Below are 22817 nucleotides of genomic sequence, written 5' to 3' on the forward strand. Positions count from 1 at the left end.
AAAACAGTTCCATGCATTTTGGCCCTGCGGTCGGTCACAAACAAGGGAATGAAAACAGGCGAATTGCCTGTGTTATAGAGCCTGGAGAGGGTTTGAATGAATTCCCTTGTTTATGGGGTTCTTTCTACCGAACGGCGGGTCATTCGGTAGTTTCCATACGAATTTCTGGAAGTATGGAGGTCTCAGCGGTGTTTGCCTAGTCAAGTGTCCGATTTTAGTTCCAGACACTCGACGGCAAAACACCGCTGTTCGGTAGTTTAAGATGGCCGCCGCCACGTGTTTGTTTCCCGAATGGCGGCCACCCAGAGGACAAAGAATACATTACACTGATTGCCAATTACCCATTTGCAACATTGTTGCAAACTGTAATTGGAGGCACACTTATTCCTGGGTGGTCTGGTTGTTCGGTAGTTTCACTCAATATAATGAATGGAGTGATTCTACCGAACAATCAGTTGAATGCTGCATACATATCCCAGGTTAAACTTAATACACATATAATATTACAGGCAGTACACTAGAATATGTATCACAGTCTTAAAGGGACAGTAGTCCCAAAAGTCCCAATATGTCCATAGATGCTGTTAAAAGGGCCAGTAGCAGCAATATACAGTACAATATGCCCCAAATAACCCAGGGGCCATAGTCAGCAGGTAGAAGGCTAGCAAACAGGCTTCTCCAGGGCCCAGTGGCGAGGTTGGTTTCGCCACAGAAGATATGTGTAATTCCTCTTCTGCTCCATTGTGCGTAAGGAAATGTGTTGTTGCAGTCATATAACATTTTGATAGGAGTCGCCAATGACCATGGGTGTGCCGAGCATAATTTTCCTCTATTTGTATCCCAGATACTGAGTAGAAGTCTGGTAGTGGGTAAGATATCCGGGGATATTTTTCGTCTTTGCTGAGGCATCCATATTAAAGAAGGTAGGTCAAAGGTTCCACTGTAGCTATTCTCTATAGCTACCCATTGAGGGGTGTTGTTGCTTGAAAATGCACTAACTATGTTAGATAAAATTGCCGAATGATAGTATAATTTCAGGTTTGGGAAACCCATACCTCCCTCTTTTACTTGTCTAAGAATTAATTCTTTTGGAACTCGGGAATGTTTCCCGCCCCAGCTAAAGCGTACCAATATCGCCTGCAAGGTTGATATATACACTTGTGGTATTTTAATTTGTAATGATCTAAATAAATATAACATTTTTGGTATAATAGACATTTTGATTGCTGCTATTTTTTCTACCCAAGAGAGGAACATGTTTCCCCACGATTTCAATTGTTTTTCAATATCTTTAAGTAGTTTTGTGTAGTTTGAGAAAAATAATTATTTCTTATTTTTAGTAAATCTGATTCCAAGGTACACCAAGTGGTCTTCTCTCCAATCAAACCTAAATTCAGATTTAAGTTTTTCTTCTGTTGGTTTAGGTAAATTAAAGCACATTGCTTGGGTTTTAATGGTATTGAGCTTATAATAAGAGAGCTGACTATACTTATGTATTTCTTTATTGAGGCTTGGTATTGTAGTGTGTGGTTGTGTGAGTGTTAACAGGATATCGTCAGCGAAGATATTGAGTTTGTATTCCTCTGTCCCAATTTGAACTCCACGAATATCTTTGTTATGACGAATAGCTGTAGCTAGAGGTTCCAATGCCAGAACATACAGCAGAGGGGACAAAGGGCATCCCTGTCGTGTCCCGTTTGTAATATGAAACGGGTTTAGAACATAGGCCCATATTCATCACTGTAGCTATGGGATTGCTATATAAAGCTCTGACCGCTGAAAGGATTTGTGATGGAAATTTATAGGCACTTAGAATTTCGTATAGGAACTGCCAATTCAGGCGGTCAAAAGCCTTTTCGGCATCTAGAGATAGCATTATGCTTTCTTGTTTGGACAGATTCAAGATGTTGTAGATATTTAAAACCTTTCTTGTGTTGTCTGGCCCCTGTCTACCCATCACAAATCCAACTTGATCTGTATGGATAAGAGTAGGAAGAAGGGATTTAAGTCTTTCCGCATATATTTTTGCATACAGCTTAGCATCTATATTTAGTAATGAAATGGGCCTAAAGTTTTGGCACATAGTTGGTGTTTTTCCTGGTTTAGGGATGGTAATAATATTTGCTGATAAAAATTTGCTCGGAAATTTTTCTATTTTAGTTGCTTCATTGAAAAACTGAGTAAGAGCTTTGGCCAAGAGATGTTTAAAGGTGGTATAGTACAAGTTGGTAAATCCATCAGGGCCTGGGGGTTTTCCTTTAGGCGTTCCCTCTATATGTTTTATTATTTCTTCTGTAGTAATAGGTGTTATGAGTTGCGTTATCTGATTTTCTTGTATGGTAGGCAGGTTTAATTTATTTAAGTATTGACGAATGGTGGTCAGAGCAGGTTGTGATATATGTTGTTGGTCTCTCAAGTTATATAGTGTGCTATAAAATCTTGCGAATTCCTCACAGATCTGTTCAGGATGAATAATCTTTTGTCCTGATTGTGAGATCAAATATGGTATTCTTGATTGCGATTGATTTTTTCTTAATTTCTGTGCTAATATTTTCGTAGCTTTATTACCTAAAGAATATGATGTAGCTTTAAGTTTCTTCAACGCAAAGGTAGCTTGTCGTAAGTGAATTTTATTAATATCATTTTGTGTTTGTAGTATAGTGTTTTGCAGTAGTATGGATGGCTTTATCTGATTTTGTTTGTGGAGATCATAAATTTTTTTAAGCAAGTTGAGAAAAGTTACTTGGGTGGTTCTCTTAAGATATGATGCAGGCTGCAGTTCTTGACTGACTGTACAGAGCCCTTTTTGGGCTTCAACATGCGGCAGAGTCAGCTAGCCCCACCAATGACATCAGAAAGGTGTTGCATCGCCTTCCTCCTAGACTCCCCAGGGGACCTGGCAGACCGCTAAGTAGAATTCTTAGCCCAAGTCTCACTGTAAGCTCCCCATTCTGCAGACAGGCATGCTATTCAAACATCAGCCTCACTGCAGTTACCAGAGACCAACAAGGCTGTAAGAAAACAAAGGCTTACCTTACCTTGTCCGGGGGCCGGCCGAGGTCCTCTGTTCCCGGCGCGCTCAGAGCGCCGACGACGGCGGGCGCTGACCGCGGAATGCGGTCACGTGTCCCGCCTAGCTCTGAGAGTGCGCCGCGCATCACAAGCACGCACTTAAAGGGGAAGTGGGAGCCAAAAATCAAAACGGTCTCCCAATGGCCCCTGTCACCCCACACTCCCCATACTCACACATATTGGGGGCGTGGATAAGACAGGGGCCAATCAAGAATAAGTTGAAGGTATTTAAACTTACCTCTCCTTTTACTCCCTGCCCTATCGTGGTTTCTGTTTCAGTTCCCTTTAGCGCTTGTTGTGTTCAGTTGTGTTCCTTCGTATTGACCTTGGCTTTGTTTCTGACTACGTTATCTCTTTATCCTTATCTGTTCTGTTTGCCAACTTGCTGTTTACTGTGTACCAGACCCCGGCTAGTCCTAGTTTACGCTGTCTCTCTGTGCCCTTGACCTCGGATCGTTCCTGACTCTGTCTCCTCTCATATACGTCGAGTCCGGCCATTCTAAGGTCCGGTAGATGTATCTCTCCCCTGTGTTGTCCTTTGTCGAGTTGAATCCTGCGAGTTGGGGTATATTTTCGTTACACTATGGTTGTCATTCTCTCTACTTTCAGTAGCTGCACTCCTGTCCAATATAAACAAACCAAATAGATGGAGTCAGATCTCAAGAGATTACCACTAGTATAAAAACACTCATTATAACAATACAATAGCATTACAATTAGAGATAATTTACTTATGGTCATTATTAGTTATAACTGGAAACCACTTCTACATAAACACTATCGTGAAAAAAATATAATAAATAATGTGAAAAAGAAAAAGTTAATAAATGTGAATTAAAATAGGAGGTAATCCCTATAAAGAGTGCTAAGCTTGATATCAAACATATTAGTTACTCTGTATATAAATACATTCAAGATTAAAGTTTATATCACAATTTAACAGAAGATATGTCTTTAATGATAACAGCAACTCCTTATATTGAGACACATTAGATACTGAGTATCTGGGCTTAGATATCTGTGGCTATATTAGCACACTAAGGGGTCTCCTGAGTAAACAAAAGTTTAAACAGCCCCTGTGGTCCTCAGTTGTGGTATATTCCAAAAGACTAAAGTGGTTATAGTACCAATCCCACTCTCATTCATTGGAAACCTAACAGCACAAACTATCTATACCAGAAAATAGTTTACTCTTAGTAATTGGCTTTTAGATTTCTATGGCATTGATTAGATCGCAATTAATGCAAAAAAATCATTCATCACAACTAGCACCAAGTTGCACTAACACAATGTGATACAAATCAACCCAACAGTAATAGAATAGTCAAATATATTAGATATAATGGAGGGCTTCATAGTAGATTGGAGAAGCTCTCTGAGGGTTAGTAAGTTTAACCCCTTCTTTAGTAGGTCATCTGAGCTGAGGTTATGAATCAATTAAGACATATCTTACCATTATATATATAATTGTATCAAGTAACCCTTGATTTAGACCTTTTGGGTACATGGTCTTAAGTTTATAGATCCACAAGCACTATCTTTATCTTAAAAATAGATCGTAATCACCCCATCTTGGGTCCTGTTTTAACAGTTCCAGACCACAAAACCTTAGTTTCTTTGAATTTCCATTTTGGCATTCCTTCAGATGTCGGGAGATTGGTGTCTCAACCTTGTTTTTAGAGCATCTCACATGCTCCTTTTTTCCCTCCTTGAAAGAATGGAATTGTTTTCCCACGTACTTCAAATTGCATTCACATGTAAGCAAATATACAATCCCTGCAGTATTACAATTGAAAAAATATAAAATTTTTAATTCCTGTTTCCCTTCACTATCAGTTACTTCTTTGGAGTTGCCACACATCTCCCGCATCTGAAGGTGCAACAAGGGAACCCTTCATCCATGTTCCCCCTGTAGGTGGTTTAGGGCGGAAATGGCTAGGGACTAGAAAGTCAAAGAGATTTTTTCCTTTCCGTGCTGTGACTAGTGCACCTAGGCTAAGGACCTCATTGAGATGAGCATCTCCTGTAAGGCGGGTCCAAAATAGTTGTAGGGTATCATGACATCACATCCTGTGTCATCAGTGGCTATCATCTTTATTAGTGTGGAGGGGTGATCACAAAAGATTGTCTCTATCGGCCTCCAAAGCCCTCCTATAGGCTCTTTCTAGACACCTGTTTGGCTAGCCTTTCTCCCTAAACTGCAGTCTTAAAAGTATTTGCCTTGGTCTTAAATTCTTCAATACTGCTGCAGTTTCTGCGTACCCTGAGGTATTGGCCAGTTGGTATGCCAGGGGGCTAGGGTGAAAGCGATCCCACCTTAGGAGCAGGGCCAGTGCAAGGATTTTTGGGTACACAGGCGAAGATGATTTTTCCCCCCTCCCCCCAAAAAAGCATCTTCACCTGTGTGCCTCTTAACCCGCCTTTTGTTTCTTATCCCCTTTGTTTTTTAAATGTCTTACACCTCTCTTGTGCATCTCTTACAACCCCCCTTTGTGTCGTACTCCCCATACCCTTTGTGTGTCTCCTTCTCTCCCAGCCCCTTTTATTGTCTTTTACTCTTTACAGCTCCTTTGTGTGTTTCTCTTTCATCCCCAACCGTCTATCTCCCCCCAGCCCCTCTGTGTCTCTTTTTCCTCTTCTCCAGACCCTCTATGACTATTTCACCCCAGCCCCTTTGTATTTCCACCCCCAGGCCCTTCTGTGGGTCGCTTTCATCCCCTGGCCCTCTATGCATCTTTCTTACGTCCAGGCCCATATTTGTGTCTTCCTCCCCCTCAAGCCCCTCTCTGTGTGTCTTTCTCTCCACTTAACCCCCCTGTGTGCCACTCTCCCCTCCATGTTCCTTAGTGTTCTTCTCCCCTCCATGTCCATTAGTGGTCCTCTCCCCTCCCCCTCTCTTAATGGTCCTCTCCCTCCCGTTCCTGTCCATTAGTGGTCCTCTTCCCTGTCCCTTAGTGTTCCTCTCCCCTCCATGTCCCTTAGTGTTCCTCTTGTTCCCTTCCCTGTCTCTTAGTGTTCCTCATCCCTCCTTCCCCTGTCCCTTAGTGTTTCTCTCCCCTCCCTTGCCCGTCCATTGTTGTTAATCTCGCCTCCCTCCGCTGTCCCTTAGTATTCCTCCCCCCTTGTCCCTTAGTGTTCCTCACCCTCCCCTGTCCCTTAGTGTTCCTCTCCCCCTTCCCTGTCACTTAGTTCCCCCCTCTCTTAGTGTTCTTCTCCCCTTTCTTTTAGTGTCCCTATTGCCCTTAATGTTCCTCCCACCCACCCTTAATGTTCCTTTCCCCTCACTTTTAGTAGTCCCCTCCCTTCCCTAGTGTTCCTTTTCCCTTCTTTCCCCTGTATCTTAGTGCCCCCCTTAATGTTTCTCTCTCTTCTCCCCCTTCCCGATGTGTCTCCTACCTTTGTAGCGTGGCTGAGCGGAGCGGACTGCGGTACAGGAGCTTCAGTTTCCTCATTTGGCCATGCTACACTGAGTGACTGGCAGGAATCAGCACTATGCGCCCACCTCCTACTGGTCATTGGAGCATAGCTCCAATAGGCTATTGGAGGTTGATGGTTTCCTGAAGAGAGTGGTTTGGATCGTCCATTGAGCTGTTATTGATATAGTAAGACCTAAAAAATTTCAATGTGGATCCACCAAACTCCCCAGGCATCCACTGCCACACAATAATGATGTTGTCTATGTAACGACGCCATAGATAAATCATGGAATGAAATTTGGTCAGTTTGTCTGATGATTGGACCATTACTTCTTCCCACTAACCCAGGTGAAGGTTGGCATACGATGGGGCACAAGCTGTCCCCATCGCAGTGCCCCTCACCTGGTGATAAAACGTATTCTTAAATAGGAAGTAGTTGTGGGTCAGAGTAAATCTGAGGAGTGTCAAAGTGAATCTTGTGTGTGATTGGAGAGCATTCTCCCTCTTCTCAAGGAAATTTCTGATATATTCAATGCCCCTTTCATGCGGAATAGAGGAGTAAAGCGATTCAAAGTCTAAACTGCATAAACTTGCAGAATCGGGAACTTTGAGGTCCAAGAGGAGGGCCAGAGCCTGTTTTGTATCCTGGACACAGAGGTGGCTCTCTAATTAGGTGATTTAGTTGGCCGCCTAAGGCCTTACACAGTCTAGGGCCTTGCTGTCGCTTTTTTCGCCATAGGGTAGACTGAGCTGTCAGGTTTTCTGTCTATGACTGAGGACCCACCATGCCACCAAGGACAGAGGGCGGCCATTGGACCACCATGGAATCGTCTAACAAACAAAAGGTAAATTTCAACCCCCTCTCACTATGTCAACCCCCCTCTCACTCTGTCACCCCCTCACATTATGTCACCCCTCTCTCACACTAATGTCACCTCTCCTCTCACACTATGTCACCCCCTCCTCTCACTCTATGTCACCCCCTCCTCTCACTCTATGTCACCCCCCCTCACACTATCACCCATCTCACACTATCACCCCTCTCACTCTGTCACCCCCTCGCACTATGTCACCCCATCACACAATAGTTACATAGTTACATAGTTACATAGTTACATAGCTGAAAAGAGACTTGCGTCCATCAAGTTCAGCCTTCCACACATATGTTGTTGCTGTTGATCCAATAGAAGGCAAAAAAACCTAGTCTGAAGCGCTTCTAATTTTGCCACAAACTAGGAAAAAATTCCTTCTTGACCCCAAAATAGCAGTCAGATGTCTCCTTGGATCAAGCAGCTATTACCCCACTAATTAGAAATTATATCCCTGTATGCTTTTTTAAGTATTTATCCAATTGCAGTTTAAACATCTGTAGTGACTCTGACAAAACCACCTCTTCAGGCAGAGAATTCCATATCCTTATTGCTCTTACTGTAAAAAAAAAAACATTTTCTTTGCCTTAGATGAAATCTCCTTTCTTCCAGCCTAAATGTGTGACTTCGTGTCCTATGTATATCCCTGTTTATGAATAGATTTCCAGATAAAGGTTTGTACTGGCCCCGAATATATTTGTATAAAGTTATCATATCCCCTCTCAGGCGCCGTTTTTCCAAACTAAACAGATTTAATTTTTTTAACCTTTCTTCATAACTAAAATGCTCCATTCATTTTATCAATTTTGTAGCTCGTCTCTGGACTTTTTCTAGTGCCATGATATATTTCTTTAGAACAGGCGCCTAAAATTGCACAGCATATTCAAGGTGTGGTCTTACCAGCGATTTATAAAGAGGCAAAATTATATTTTCATCCCGAGAATTTATGCCCCTATTTATACATGACAAAACCTTACTGGCCTTAGCAACTGCAGATTGACAATGCATATTGCTGCCTAATTTGTTGTCTATAACAATTCCCAAATCCTTCTTGTGTGTGATTATCCCTAATTCACTACCCTTTAGTGTGTAAGTTGCTTCTGCATTCTTAACCCAAAAGTGCATAACTTTGCATTTCTTTTCGTTAAATTTTATCTGCCATTTTAGTGCACAGTCGCCCAATCTATCCAAATCTCTCTGCAGCAAAGCAATATCCTGCTCACATTTTATTACTTTACAAAGTTTTGTGTCATCTGCAAACACTGATACATGGCTTTCAATGCCTATTTTACTCCATCTCTTTCGGAGTTGGATCTCTATTTGGTTTGTTTGTTCAAATTTATCAGGGGTTATGTCCTTAATTATTATCCATACAGTCCCCTTTTCATGCAATATAGGTTTTTTTTTACCGAACACCTTTAGCAATTTTTTCTCCTGTCCAATATATATATTGGCCCCTTTGTATATATATATATATATATATATATATATATATATATATTGGACAGAAACCTCTGTCCCTGGACTTTATATTTCTCCCCATATGCCTGGATTTTATATTTCCCATTGTATGTTCGTTAATTTGTTCGGTGAATTTCACTTTCCCTATCACCAGTATGATTCTGTTTAAATAACCGAACAACTTGCCGAACAACCGAACAAATATTTATTTTAATATATAAGTGCATGTCAATGCTTTTTATATAAAGGACAGGAAAAACACAAGCATCTTTAAAAGGAGGACCCAGTCCCAAGTTATCTAGTCCATAACAAGCTCTACAGTAGATAAAAGAAAAAAGATAAATAAATAGGTGTGTAGTATATGCTGCCATGAATAATAGCCAGGAAAATGAAATTACAGTACGTATTTTCCAATTTCTGGCTAATCTTGGCAGCATACACCTAATGGGATTACCCAAGCTTTAAAGGAAGGGGCATTGAGATCTAAATAGCTGCAAAATAAGTTTATTGAAAATAAATCAGAACAAAATCAACAGTGAATAGAAGATTGGACTGAATAAAGGACCTAATGTCCAAAATGTGCCTAAGTGGAGGCTTTAACATCCAGCTTCAATGCTGAATAAATGTATTTTAATGAAGTGTCAGCTTTACAAATATTTTTGGGAGAGACATTGGCAACATAAGCCCAAGATAACATTGATATGCCTTAGAGATAGCTGCGGGGGAGGGGAGGGGAGGGGGGAGAGTAAGAAGAGGGGGGTGAGTAAAAAGAGGGGAGGGGGAGAGTAAGAAGGGGGGAGAGTAAGAAGAGGGGAGGGGGGAGAGTAAGAAGAGGGGAGGGGGAGAGTAAGAAGAGGGGAGGGGGAGAGTAAGAAGAGGGGAGGGGGAGAGTAAAAAGAGGGGAGGGGGGAGAGTAAAAAGAGGGGAGGGGGGAGAGTAAGAAGAGGGGAGGGGGGGAGAGTAAGAAGAAGGGGGGAATAAGAAGAGGGGGGAGTAAGAGGGAGGGGGGAGTAAGAAGAGGGAAGAGAGGGAGTAAGAAGAGGGAAGATAGGGAGTAAGAAGAGGGGAGGGGGGATAATAAGAGGGGGGGAGTAAGAAGAAGGGGGAAGTAAGAAGGAGGGGAGATAAGAAAAAGAGGGGGTAAGAAGAAGAAGGGGGAGTAAGAACAAGAGTGGGGAGTAATTAGAAGAAGGGGGTAAGAAGAAGAGGGGGGTAAGAAGAAGAAGGGGGAGTAAGAAGATGAGGGGGGAGTAAGAAGAAGAGGGGGGAGTAAGAAGAAGAGGGGGGAGTAAGAAGAAGAATGGGGGTAAGAAGGTAAGGAGTTTCTGTTTCCTGTACCCGGCCGGACTGACAGGAAGGTGCACACTGAGCACCTTCCTATCACTCCGGCCGGGACCGCGGACCGGAGTGCAGCTCGGCCACCTACAGGGGAGGGGGTAAGAGTAAGAAGAGGGGAGGGGGGAGAGAGAGTAAAAAGAAGGGAGGGAGGGAGAGTAAAAAGAGGGGAGGGGGGGAGAGTAAGAAGAGGGGAGAGGGGGGAGAAAAAGAAGAGGGGAGGGGGGAGAATAAGAAGAGGGGAGGGGGAGAGTAAGAAGAGGGGAGGGGAGGGGAGGGGGGGAGAGTAAGAAGAGGGGAGGGGGGAGAGTAAAAAGAGGGGAGGGGGGAGAGTAAGAAGAGGGGAGGGGGGGCAGTAAGAAGAGGGGGGACAGTAAGAAGAGGGGAGGGGGAGAGTAAGAAGAGGGGAGGGGGGAGAGTAAGAAGAGGGGAGGGGGAGAGTAAGAAGAGGGGGGGAGAGTAAAAAAGAGGGGAGGGGGGAGAGTAAGAAGAGGGGAGGGGGGAGAGTAACAAGATGGGAAGGGGAGAGTAAAAAGAGGGGAGGGGGGACAGTAAGAAGAGGGGGGACAGTAAGAAGAGGGGGGGAGAGTAAGAAGAGGGGAGGGGGAGAGTAAGAAGAGGGGGGAGTAAGAGGGGAGGGGGGAGTAAGAAGAGGGAAGAGAGGGAGTAAGAAGAGGGAAGAGAGGGAGTAAGAAGAGGGGAGGGGGGATAATAAGAGGGGGGGTGTAAGAAGAAGGGGGAAGTAAGAAGGAGGGGAGATAAGAAAAAGAGGGGGGTAAGAAGAAGAAGGGGGAGTAAGAACAAGAGTGGGGAGTAATTAGAAGAAGGGGGTAAGAAGAAGAGGGGGGTAAGAAGAAGAAGGGGGAGTAAGAAGAAGAGGGGGGAGTAAGAAGAAGAGGGGGAGTAAGAAGAAGAAGGGGGGTAAGAAGAAGGGGGGTAAGAAGAAGAAGGGGGTAAGAAGAAGAATGGGGTAAGAAGAAGAAGAGGGGGTAAGAAGAAGTAGGAGGGTTTAGAAGTAGAAGGGGGTAAGAAGAAGGGGGGAGTAATAAGAAGAAGGGGGTAAGAAGAACAAGGGGGGAGTAAGAAGAACACAGGGAGGAGGGGGGGTAAGAAGAACACGGGGGGGTGAGAACACACAGAGGGAGGAGTGAGAAGAACACAGGGAGGGTGGAGGGGGGATGAGAAGAGCACAGGGAGGGTGGGTGAGTGTGAGAAGAGACTGCTAGGGGAGGGTGGGGGAGAGGAGAGACCACTAAGGGGCAGGGGAGAGCTCTAAGGGACAGAAGGGACAGCTCTATAGGACAGGGGGCAAGACAGGGAGCTCTTTAACACTACGCGCACACACACACACACACACAATGCATCCCTATACATACACAGAAACACACAATGCACCCCTATACATACACAGAAACACACAATGCATCCCTATACATACACAGAAACAGAACATGCTTCCCTTACATACAGAGAAACACACAATGCATCCATTACACACACACACAATGCAACCCTTACACACAAAGACAATGCATCATTTGCACACATACACAGAAACATACAATGCAAACCCTCACACACACATGCAAACACACACACTGTTTTTCTTACATACACACAGAAACACAATGCATCTCTTACACTCAATGCACGCACATACAGACACACACCTTGCATCCCTTATGCATACAAACACAGATTCACACAATGCATCCCTCACACACAACCAGAAACACATAATACATCCCTTATACACAAATACACACTGCTTCCACTACACACAAACACACTGCATCACCTGCACAAACTGGTATCCCTATACACTACATACCATAAGCACACATATGAGATAACACATAACACATCCCCTACACACTCCACTCCCTGTGAGCGAGCTCATGGTTGGGTGGAACATATAAGTGGACTTATGAGTGGGCATACTCACCGTCAGGCACTGGGGCCCAGACCTTGAGCTGTGTAAGAGGCCCCCCAAAAATGGAGCTGCTTCCAATTCTCCCAGAACGTTGAATTTTGTGACCACAGTTGCAAACAGCCTCCAGAGGTCCTGTTCTACACCAGACCAGTGGAGCCAAACTGCAGCCCATCATCATCCTCATCTAATTGTAAGTAGGCAATCCAGTATATTATTAGTGACACTAATCTATAATTTACCTCACATTAAAGGGACACTATAGCTTAATGAAGTGGTTCTGGTGTCTATAGCTGGTCCCTGCAGGCTTTTTACTGTGTGCAGCACTGGCGTTAGTTCATATGGCAGATCATATGGGTGGGGCATTGTGATGTCACATGGGGGGGGGGGCAAATTTATATTTTGTCTAGGGCGGCAAAAATCCTTGCACCGGCTCTGATCCTGGGCAGGTGCACCAGTCTACTGGTGACCCACAGGAGGGGAGTGCACTGATTGCACTGCACTCTCCTCCTGCCCAGACCCGTCTTGACCGCAGTGCAAGTGCCCTCTGCTCCTAATTTACAGTGGCTCACACTCACAACAAGCAGTGCCTAGAGCCCTTTGCAGAGACGGAAACAAGGAGGTTCTGCGGCAGCTGGCCGTCCAGCAAGCATTACATTAAACAGCTGTTCCCCATGCAGCCACAGATGGCGTTGTGCTGGGAGACTGTGATTACTCTTCACTTCCTCCCAGCCTACAGAGCAGCGCATGGGGGAGAGAGGAGGAGGCATGATTTAATCTTGAATAAATCCTCTAAGCAAACCTTTATAAATTTGGGGGGATCAGCTCTGTTTCCACAGTTTATTGGTGTTTACTCTCATCTCTGTATTAATATTGAGGGATGTCTAAGTAGTAACATCAGTGTGTGTCAGAAGGGCCAGCCGTTAGGGTGGGCAAGCTGTGCGGTCACGCAGGGTGCCATGACAACAGAGGCGCCCGGCGGCCAACACAGCTCACAAGTTGGGTACACCAGCATATTTAATTTAAACGATTCGCTGGTGGTCCACTGGTGCACACCAGCAGTAGGTGCAGTCAGATCATATCCTCTCCCTCGTGGTTCCGGCGCTCAGTTAGTGAGTCAGAGCACAGGCTCAGAGATTCTCAGCCTGTGCTCTGACAACATTGAAAGGCATAGCCGTGAAGGAGCGGGTATGGCAAAGAGCTACTGATTAGCATAACATCAATATCCGTTATAAAACCAGAAAAAGGTGGGCATGGATGGTGAACTGATTTGGTGGCGCAATGGGCCACTTGACTGGTTTTGCCCCCCAGGCCTAAGGCTGCCAGCCCTCCCCTGCAAATAGTAATACAAAAAGTGTACAGGACTTATGGAAAGAGCTGGTCTTCCCAATGTTGAGTTTTTTTTTATTTTATTTTTTTAATGTGCTCTAACCACATCTAGAGAATGCCAAGTCTCCTCTAGAGTGTTTGGACAAGGATATAATAAAGGCAATAACACTTCCTAGTTTAAGTGAAATTTGGAGACTACCTTTGGTAAGAACTCTGGTACAGAATGAAGGACAGCCCCTTCTGCTGGAAATTAGTAAAGCTTTATTTAAACAAAAAAGCCTGAACCACCAGTGGTGGAACTATCGCTGGTACAGATAGTGTGGCTGTACTGGGGCCGGACGGTTAGGGAGCCCATCGGGTGGCCCATTCAGTTTGGGTATTTTATTTTTATTGCTTAAGAGGGGCCTGGTAATGTGACACGGCCTTTTAAGATCGTGACCGAATCCCTGTGATATCTGCCAGGTGGGGGGAAATTACAGCAGATCACTTCCTCCCATCTTCTTACTGAAAGACTGAGCAGGGAGGAAGGGAGGAGGCACAGGCAGCATGGGAGGGAGACATACAGGAGCAGAATTCCAAGAAAGCCACCCTTCCAGAAACAGAATGTAAGTTAACAGGAGAGTGGCTGCATTTGTAAAAAATAATATTTATGTTTTTGTTGGATTGTGTGTGTTTATCTGTGCCACAATGTGTGTCTGAGTGTGTGTGTGTGTGTGTGTGTGTGTATCTGTATCATAGTGTGTCTGTGTTGTGTCTAAATGTGTGTGTGTTTCTGTGTCTCAGTGTGTGTGTGTGTGTGTGTTTGAGTGTATGTACCTGTGTCAGTGTGTGTGTGTCTGAGTGTGTGTATCTGTGTGTACATGTGTCTGTTGCAGTGTGTGTGTATCTTTGTCACAGTGTGTGTGTGTGTGTGTGTTGGTCTCACAGTATGTGTGTGTGTGTGTGTCAAGGTGTGTATATGTCAGTGTTTATTTGTGTGCCAGGGTGTGTGCATGTGTCAGTGTGTGTATCTTTGTGTCTGTGTATTAGTGTGTTTATATGTGTATATGTGTGTTAATGTCTATATCTGAGTAAGTATGAAGGTCAGTGTGTGTCAGGGTTCATGTGTGTGTCAATGTGCGTGTATCTGTGTTGTGTGTCTGGGTGTGTGTGTATATGTCAGTGTGTATCAGGGTGTATGCATGTGTTAGTGTGTTTATTTGTGTATATGTGTATGTATATCTTTGTAAGTATGTATGCATGCATTTAGCAGTGTATGTGTGTATGTGCATACATCTTAACAATCAAACACCAATGCAACATGCAAGCACACTCATGCAATCTAGTACAAACATTACATACAAACACACTCCTTCAATCAAACACCAACATTACACACAAAAGCACACCTACATTTAAAAGTCAACGCTACATTCATGCACAACCCCTGTATTGAAACAAAAACACTACACACCACTGCATTCCAATGGCAATAGTACATACACATATACCCCTTCTTGCACACATATACTCTATACAAAAACAAGCTTACATTCAAAAGCACAAACACTGCTCACAAATACAACCTTGCAAGGATAGGCAAATGGTAGATCCCCACTGACATAGTTGTACGACATGGAGTTGTATGACAGAAGAGGAACTACCTTTTGGCCACTCTTGCACTTGAAGGCAGCCCAAAAACTTTCTTGCACCATCATCTACACTAGTTCCACCACTGCTTCACACATTCTCTTTGTTGGGGAGATAGATATCCATAACAGCACCTTCTGAGTTAACAGTGCCACAAAAGCACTTTCTAGTGGTTCAAATGGTGACTTATTTAGGGCTTGTAAGACCAAGAGTAAGTACCATGCCAGTGTAAACACCTTCAGTGGAGGCCACAGCTTAATCAGTGCTATCATGAATCGTATCACCAAAGATTCCAATGCCCATTGGGTTCCTGTTAATGCTGAAAGACTTATATAACTTCAGGGCCCTTGTCTAGACCTGCTTAAAGAAAATTCTGAATAGAAGACAAGGCTGGAGTAGTAGGATCAACAGACAAAAATATACCAAATCTTGTAATAAGCAGACAAAGTCAAGTACTTACGAGATTGAAAAAGGGTCTTAATGACATTGTCCAGAATATCATTTTCCAATAGAAACTCATGCTAAATCTCTAGGCCATCGATCCCAAAACTTGCATACCTGGGTGTAACAGGGGAGCCTGAATTAATAGTTCTTAATAGACTGGCAGTTCCCTTTGTGGACTAGCAGTTGATTGAGGCCCTTCACAAAGGAGGAAAATTTAAGCAGTCATAAAAAAGTAAAACAAAACAATTTACTTTTTTGGAGACAAAACACTAGCATACGATCTACTAAGTAGTTGATGAGTTGCACCCTGGAAAGTAGCACAATGTAGACAGACAAATACTTATGTGTAAAATCAGCCCAGAAGAGCTCCTAGATAGATTGATACAAGTCATAACAATGCTACACAATTTCAGAGAAAGTATTTGGATGTGCCAAAAATAATTTTATTGTGACAATCATTTTACAATCTTTATTTCCAAATATTTACAGAGTTCATTATTTATATTCCTAGCTGTGTTATTATAATATTGATATTAGAAAATGTAATCCACAGACAATTAACGCTGATACAATGAGAAGCATCAATTAAATGTGAAAGTATCAAGCAACAGATTAGCACTTTCACTTTTAATGTAAAATGTAAATGCTGTGTTCCTTCTGTTATATCTTCCTAAGAGGCTACGCTACAGAGTGGCAATTTTATAAAGAGACATATATAATTGAATACACAAGCTCTCAACTGTTCTATTTCATTAGATTCCTGCATTGTGCTTATGACCATTAGTGATAGGGAAATATTAATTCTACTCTGTGTCTTGAAAGCACCACAAGAAGACTCACCAGGTAGGATATCTGAGGACATACTGAAGTGATTTTGTTTCCTACTGCAATTTAATAACACCGCTCAAGATCCATGTCTTATATAACTCTTTAAACATTGTGGTAATGAGTCTTTTATGTATGCTAGGATAAACAATAATGAATTAACATAATGTGCTTGTCAAGTGCTAACAATAAATTAGGCACTTTAGCTTTTAAAGCTTGTGCTGAAGGCCATGTAAACTTGGAGATATGTTAAAAAAAAGAGCTGTATCAAAAAAGGTATGGAGAATTAAAAGCTATATGTTACTTAAGGACAGACTGCACAGGTTTAATACACTAATGGTATATTATTATATTCTTAGAAACTCATGTAGCTATTATGGAGAAATGTGAAAGCAAAATCTGAATATGTGTTCTTCCTACATCTCGTCAGAGTGGGAAGCTGATGGCTGCTTGCCTAAATTGGTTCACTTTGTGGGCTACTTGTGTGATTCATGGATTTGTGAGATGACTGAATACAAAGTACATATTTCATGTTTTATTGCTGCTTAGAAGGAGAAACATTCAACTTTTAAAAGAGTATGTATTAAGTATACAACAGTGTCTAATTGTCACAGCTCCTATGGTGCTACTTATCTCCCAAACATGTCCAGAAGTGGCTGGCTGGGCTTAGGTGTTCAGGCACCCTGTGCGAGCCAATCCTGTGCCCTCCTCCCCCCATCATCTAAACATCAATAAAAAAAAAAGAGAAAAAAAATCTTTGTAACTAATAATTTCTTTTAATTAGAGATCATTTATGTGCAAGTGCAAATATGTACAATAATACATAAATGGATATGCTGGTAACAACAATGTACATAAAATACAATATATAAAAAAACAGCTAACAGTGCAATCTTTGTAACAAATTATTTTTTTCATTAGTGAAGAATTATGTGCAAATGCAAACAATTATAATAATACATAACTGGGTAGACTGGTAATACATTTACATTAAATCTAGAAAAAAATGTAATTTTTGTAACATTTTTGCTTTCTAATTAAAGATCATTTATGTGCAAATGCAATAATAACTGGGAGCACTGGTAAAAAAAAATAATATACACCGTCTGACATGTAATATTAATCTGAAGCCCAAAATACAAGTTTATGTGCTTTTGCATTTGCAAACTCATCAATCATGTTGCTCATGTCCAACATCTTAAATGCATCACTTTCAATGGATAATACTGATTAAGAGGTTAGTCTATCGTCAGTCATTGTTGATTTCAAATATGTTTTAATGAAATTTAACTTGGAAAAGCTGCATTTTCCTGACACCACAGAAAAATGAATTGTTAATAGAATCCAAAATGCTATCCACATGTTTGGAAATGTGTCAGTCAGGCCATTTCTCACTGTGAAATTGAGTGTGTGAAAGGGTGCTGTGGCATCTTGAGATAATAGGCTTTAATATGCCAAAGCTCCTCTGAAAGATCTAGACCATTAATATCCGATTGGCTGCTCTTCTCTAATGCCTTCTGTAACTGCATGCAAATGTTTCTTAAGTTTTCTCTTGCTGGAATATCTCTCATATTGTATAGAAATCCCCATACTTTGTTGTGTTGTTCCATCTGGGTAAAATGTTCTTCTAAAGATCTAGCAGCAGTTTCAACCAAAACAAAAAATAAATAAATCTTTAATTTCTCTGTGGGATCTGTTAATGGTTCATCTCGGCTTTCATAGTCAAACAAGGCCTTTTTTTCTGTGGATTTTTAGAAACAGGCTCCATATTCATTTTTTTGCATATATTTTGCTCACAATATTCGCTTGGTACAATATCTCATACCAAACACACAATGGCATAATTAATTGTAACTCCACCATTTGCTGAGACAGTGTATTAGCCTCATGACAGATGTTCATTTCAGTTTGGGTTTGCTTAGACAAAACAATCAATGCTTCCACTATTTCGCCTAGATTATGTCTTAGTTGTTTAAGACAATTTATACATTATACTGTTTATACCATTCCCCTTGAGTGGTGCACAAAGGCTTTAAAGTGAGTCCAGAAACATGGTCAGTCAAAATGTTTAATCACTTTACAGATCCTGAGAATAGAATATAAATGCACTGAATGACACCAAGTAGTTGTATTGATTCCTTGGATGAGATTACTGCATCCCCAGTTATAAGATTAAGACAATGACATCTACATGGTACAAATACTGCTCTTAGGTTTATGTTTAAATTTTGGACTGAACTTTTTTTTTTCTTGCCTTATTGGCTCTACTGGCACAGCCTTGTCCAAGACAATTATCAATGTCTAAATTTATTTTTAAAAGAAATTCAAGGAGAAAATAACTTAATCCTTTTCCAGTTGTATCTTCTACTTTATTGAAACAAAGGAAATGTTCCTTTACTTGAAAATTCCCAGAAATGTCTTCCAAAAATCAAATAGTAAAGGACATATACTTAAATCTGGTGTGCAATCAAGGATAATTGAGTAATATTTTGCATTTCAGCATTTCTGCAGCATTGTAGAATGTCCTCAATTGCCTGTTTTAAGATATATTATATTATTTAATTTCAAATTGTTTTTCCGCAGCACTGGTCTGCAGTTTCTTTTGATACCACCCTGGGTAACTCTTCTGCCATCAAATTGTCATATTTTATGAATAGTTCCACAAGAAAAATATCCATTATTGGATGTACAAAGATCCTCTAAAAGTCAGATTACGCTCTGTTAAAAACTGGGCAATGCTTTACAGCCTCCCCATCACTGATCTCCAGTGTTGCATTTCATGGTTCATGAGGTTTTGGTAGTATTGATGAATCACATGTTTTAATTTCAGTCTCAGTTGTGTTTCAGTCCATCTCATCTGGGCTGTAAAATGACTGCTGGAGGTTTCATGTGATTTCAAAATATTTGATATACTTGTCCAGTCATCTTATCCTCATAGGGAAAGTGATATTCTAGGATTCATATCAAATAATTTACAGGCGAAAAAGAATACTATATTAGCAGATGAGGAATACACCAACCATCATTGTGTTTGTTCTTCACCACTGTCTAATTCTCTTTTGTAGAACACTGAAGAAAAATGATGATTTTTTTTTAAAATCAACATCTCTTACCTGTACAGGACCAACATCTAAAATGCTATCAATAGTCTCAGAAATCAATTTTGTCCACAAAGCAGAATATGTTTAGCATGATTTTTCACATACGTTCATTTTTTCATAAAAAGCCAAGGGTCAGAAGGTATATTAGAATCCTCATCTTCCAAATATGATCTTGATGTTGAAGGCTCGCTGAGCTAAAGATTTACATCACTTTCGCTATTGCAGCTTTCTTCGTCAATTCTTTTTTCTACTTGGTTCATCGAAAAGCCACAGGGTCAGAAGGTGTATTAGAATCCTCATCTTCCTATGCAGCTGCCTGCAGAGGGACTGTCTAAACTGGTGAAATAGGAAACAAAAAGTTAATAGAGCAATCAGGAAAAATAAATAAATATATATATATATATATATATATATATATATTTCATGATAAGTGTATTTTTATATTGATAGTTATATATATTTATATATATCAATATCAACATACACTTATTATGGAGTTACATATAGATTTGATTTTCTCACCCCTCCTGGTGGTATGTTTATTCCTCATTCTCAGGTCCTCTACCCCAGGCCTGGGAGTTTGAGGGTTCTGCGCAGAATCTTAGCTGTTCCTAGAACTGCACTCTTCTGGACAGCGATCTCAGATATCCCACCTGGAATCTGTTGAAGCCACTCCCCCAACTTGGTAGTCACAGCCCCGAGTGCTCGTATCACAACTGGGACTACTACTGCCTTCACTTTCCACATTCTTTCTAGTTCTTCTTTCAGTCCTTGGTATGTGTCCACCTTCTCATGTTCCTTCTTCCTGATGTTATAGTTACTGGGTATTGCCACATCCACCACAACTGCAGTCATTCGTTCCTTGTCTATCACCACGATGTCTACCACACTTGCTTGTCTGTCTTGATCTTGAAGTCCCACAGGATCTTAGCATCTCCCATCTGGACAGGTCCAATCCATATTCTGTGCAGATGTTTCTGTAGACAATCCCAGAAACTTGATTGTGTGTCTCCGTGTATGCTGTTCCTGCTAACATCTTGCATCCGGCTACTAGGTGCTGAACTGTCTCAGAGGCCTCTTTGCACGGTCTGCACCTTGGGTCTTGCTTTATGTTGTAGACTCCAGTTTCTATTGATCTGGTGCTGAGTGCCTGCTTTTGTGCTGTGCTGCTAGGATTAGTGCATCAGTGCTGTCATTTAGTCCTGCCTTTTCCAACCACTGGTAGGATTTTGTCATGTGAGCCACATCCACTATCTGCCGGTGGTACACACCATGGAGAGGTTTGTCTTGCCAAGGAACCTCCTCTTTCTCTGCAGTCTGCTTTCCTTAGCAGTTCATCTCTGGGAGCCATCTTCGTGATCAACTTGTGGATGATCTGTGTTTCATCCAGGACTGTGGCCTTGACACTCATCAGGCCCTGACCTCCTTCCTTCTGGCAGGTGTACAGTCTCACGGTGCTGAATTTCAGGTGGAATCCTCCATTCACATTGAGTAATTCATGGTGACCAGTACTTCTCTTGGCCAGGTTATTATTCCAGCTGGGTACCTAATGACTGGTAGGGCATATGTGTTGATGGCTTGGATCTTGTTCTTGCCTTTGAGCTGGGACTTCAGGACCTGTTTGACTCTTTGGAGGTACTTGGATGTTGCTATCCTCCTTGCATCTTCCTCATGGTTGCCATGTGTTTGTTGCACCCCAGGTACTTGAAGCTGTTCTCTACATCTTCTATTTGGCCTTCTGGAACTTCAACTCCCTCTGTCCTGATCATCTTCCCTCTTTTTGCTCTCATCCGCCTGCACTTTTCTAGTCCGAATGACAATCCGATGTCCTTACTGTATATCCTAGTTAGGTGGATCAGTGAGTCAATGTCGTGCTCATTCTTGGAATACAGCTTGATGTCATCCATGTAGAGTAGGTGGCTGATGGTAGCTCCACTCTTGAACCTGTATCCATATCCACTCTGATCTGGCTAAGGGGGTTGAGGCCTATGCAGAACAGCATTGGGGATAGTGCATCACCTTGGTATATGCTACATTTGATGTTCACTTGAGTTATTGTCCTGGAATTATTTTCATATGAATATGTATATACACACTATATTGTTATTAAAATACACTTAGAATGTAATATATATATATATATATATATATATATATATATATATATATATATTAGACATGTGCAATTCGTTTCAGTCCAAATTAAAATTTGGACGAATTTCGGCAATTCAGACATTCAGATGCTTCCAAATGTCCGAAGTGCCGAATTTCTGAAGTACCGAATTTTGAAAGTGCCAAACCGAACCGAATTTTGGAAGTGCCGAATTTAGTAAGCGCCGATCCGAACAGAATTGCCGAATTTCAGAAGTGCGGAAGTGCTTCGGATTTCTGAAAAGTGGCAAAACAGAAGAGGGAGGTAAAGTTAAGGGAATGATGACAGGAATCTAAACCTAGCCCTAACCCTACGCCTACCCCTAACCTTTACCCCAACCTTCCTATAACCCTAACCCTTCCCCTACCCCTAACCCTAGTAGGGGTAGGGGTAGGGTTAGGGGTAGAGTTATGGCTAGGGTTAGGGGTAAGGTAATGGAATTGCCGAAGTCTCGAATTCCCGAAGTCCCGAATTTCGGAAGTGCTGAACTGAACCGCTGAAGTGCCGAATTGCTGAAGTCACGAATTACGAAAGTGCACTCACTGCTGCCGGTCTTGTTAATGCCTTGGTGCAATGTCCGGCCTTTGTATACAATGTCTTGATGGAGAGCACTCACAGGACTCCAGAATATTTCAAAAGTTATTTTTATTTCAGCAATCAATGTTCAATGCATATGTATAATGATTAATAAAAAAATATATACATATATATATATATATATATATATATATATATATAATTATATAAATATACACATAGTATTTAAATACATATATATGTAGATATATTTACATTTTACATTTGTATTTATGTAATCTTTTAACATAATTAAGTCATTTTTATTAATTATAATTTAAGGGGCCAGCCTGACAAGCCAGGCAACAAGTCAAGAGAATTTCATTTGCAAGTCCTATGTTTATCCCTATAACTTTCCGAAACACTATAAAACCTGGACATGGGGGGTACTATTGTACTTGGGAGACTTTGCAAAATACAAATATGAGTGTTATAAAACAGTGAAACATATCATGACGATTATAACACCAGTAAAAGTGCAATTTGTTTGTAATAAATGCAAAAAACAAATATGAACGATAACTTTGGCCAGCGTTTGTGACTAAGTGGCTACTAAAAAACACTGGACATATCCCCTTTTGAATACCCTGTGTTGAACACTTTACCAAATGGTATGCCATGGTGGGGTTAATTTTCATTTCTGAACTGCCATACTGTCAGGATATTTATATCGGCAGA

Source organism: Pelobates fuscus, chromosome 8 (assembly GCF_036172605.1).
Source record: "Pelobates fuscus isolate aPelFus1 chromosome 8, aPelFus1.pri, whole genome shotgun sequence".
NCBI lineage: Eukaryota > Metazoa > Chordata > Amphibia > Anura > Pelobatidae > Pelobates > Pelobates fuscus.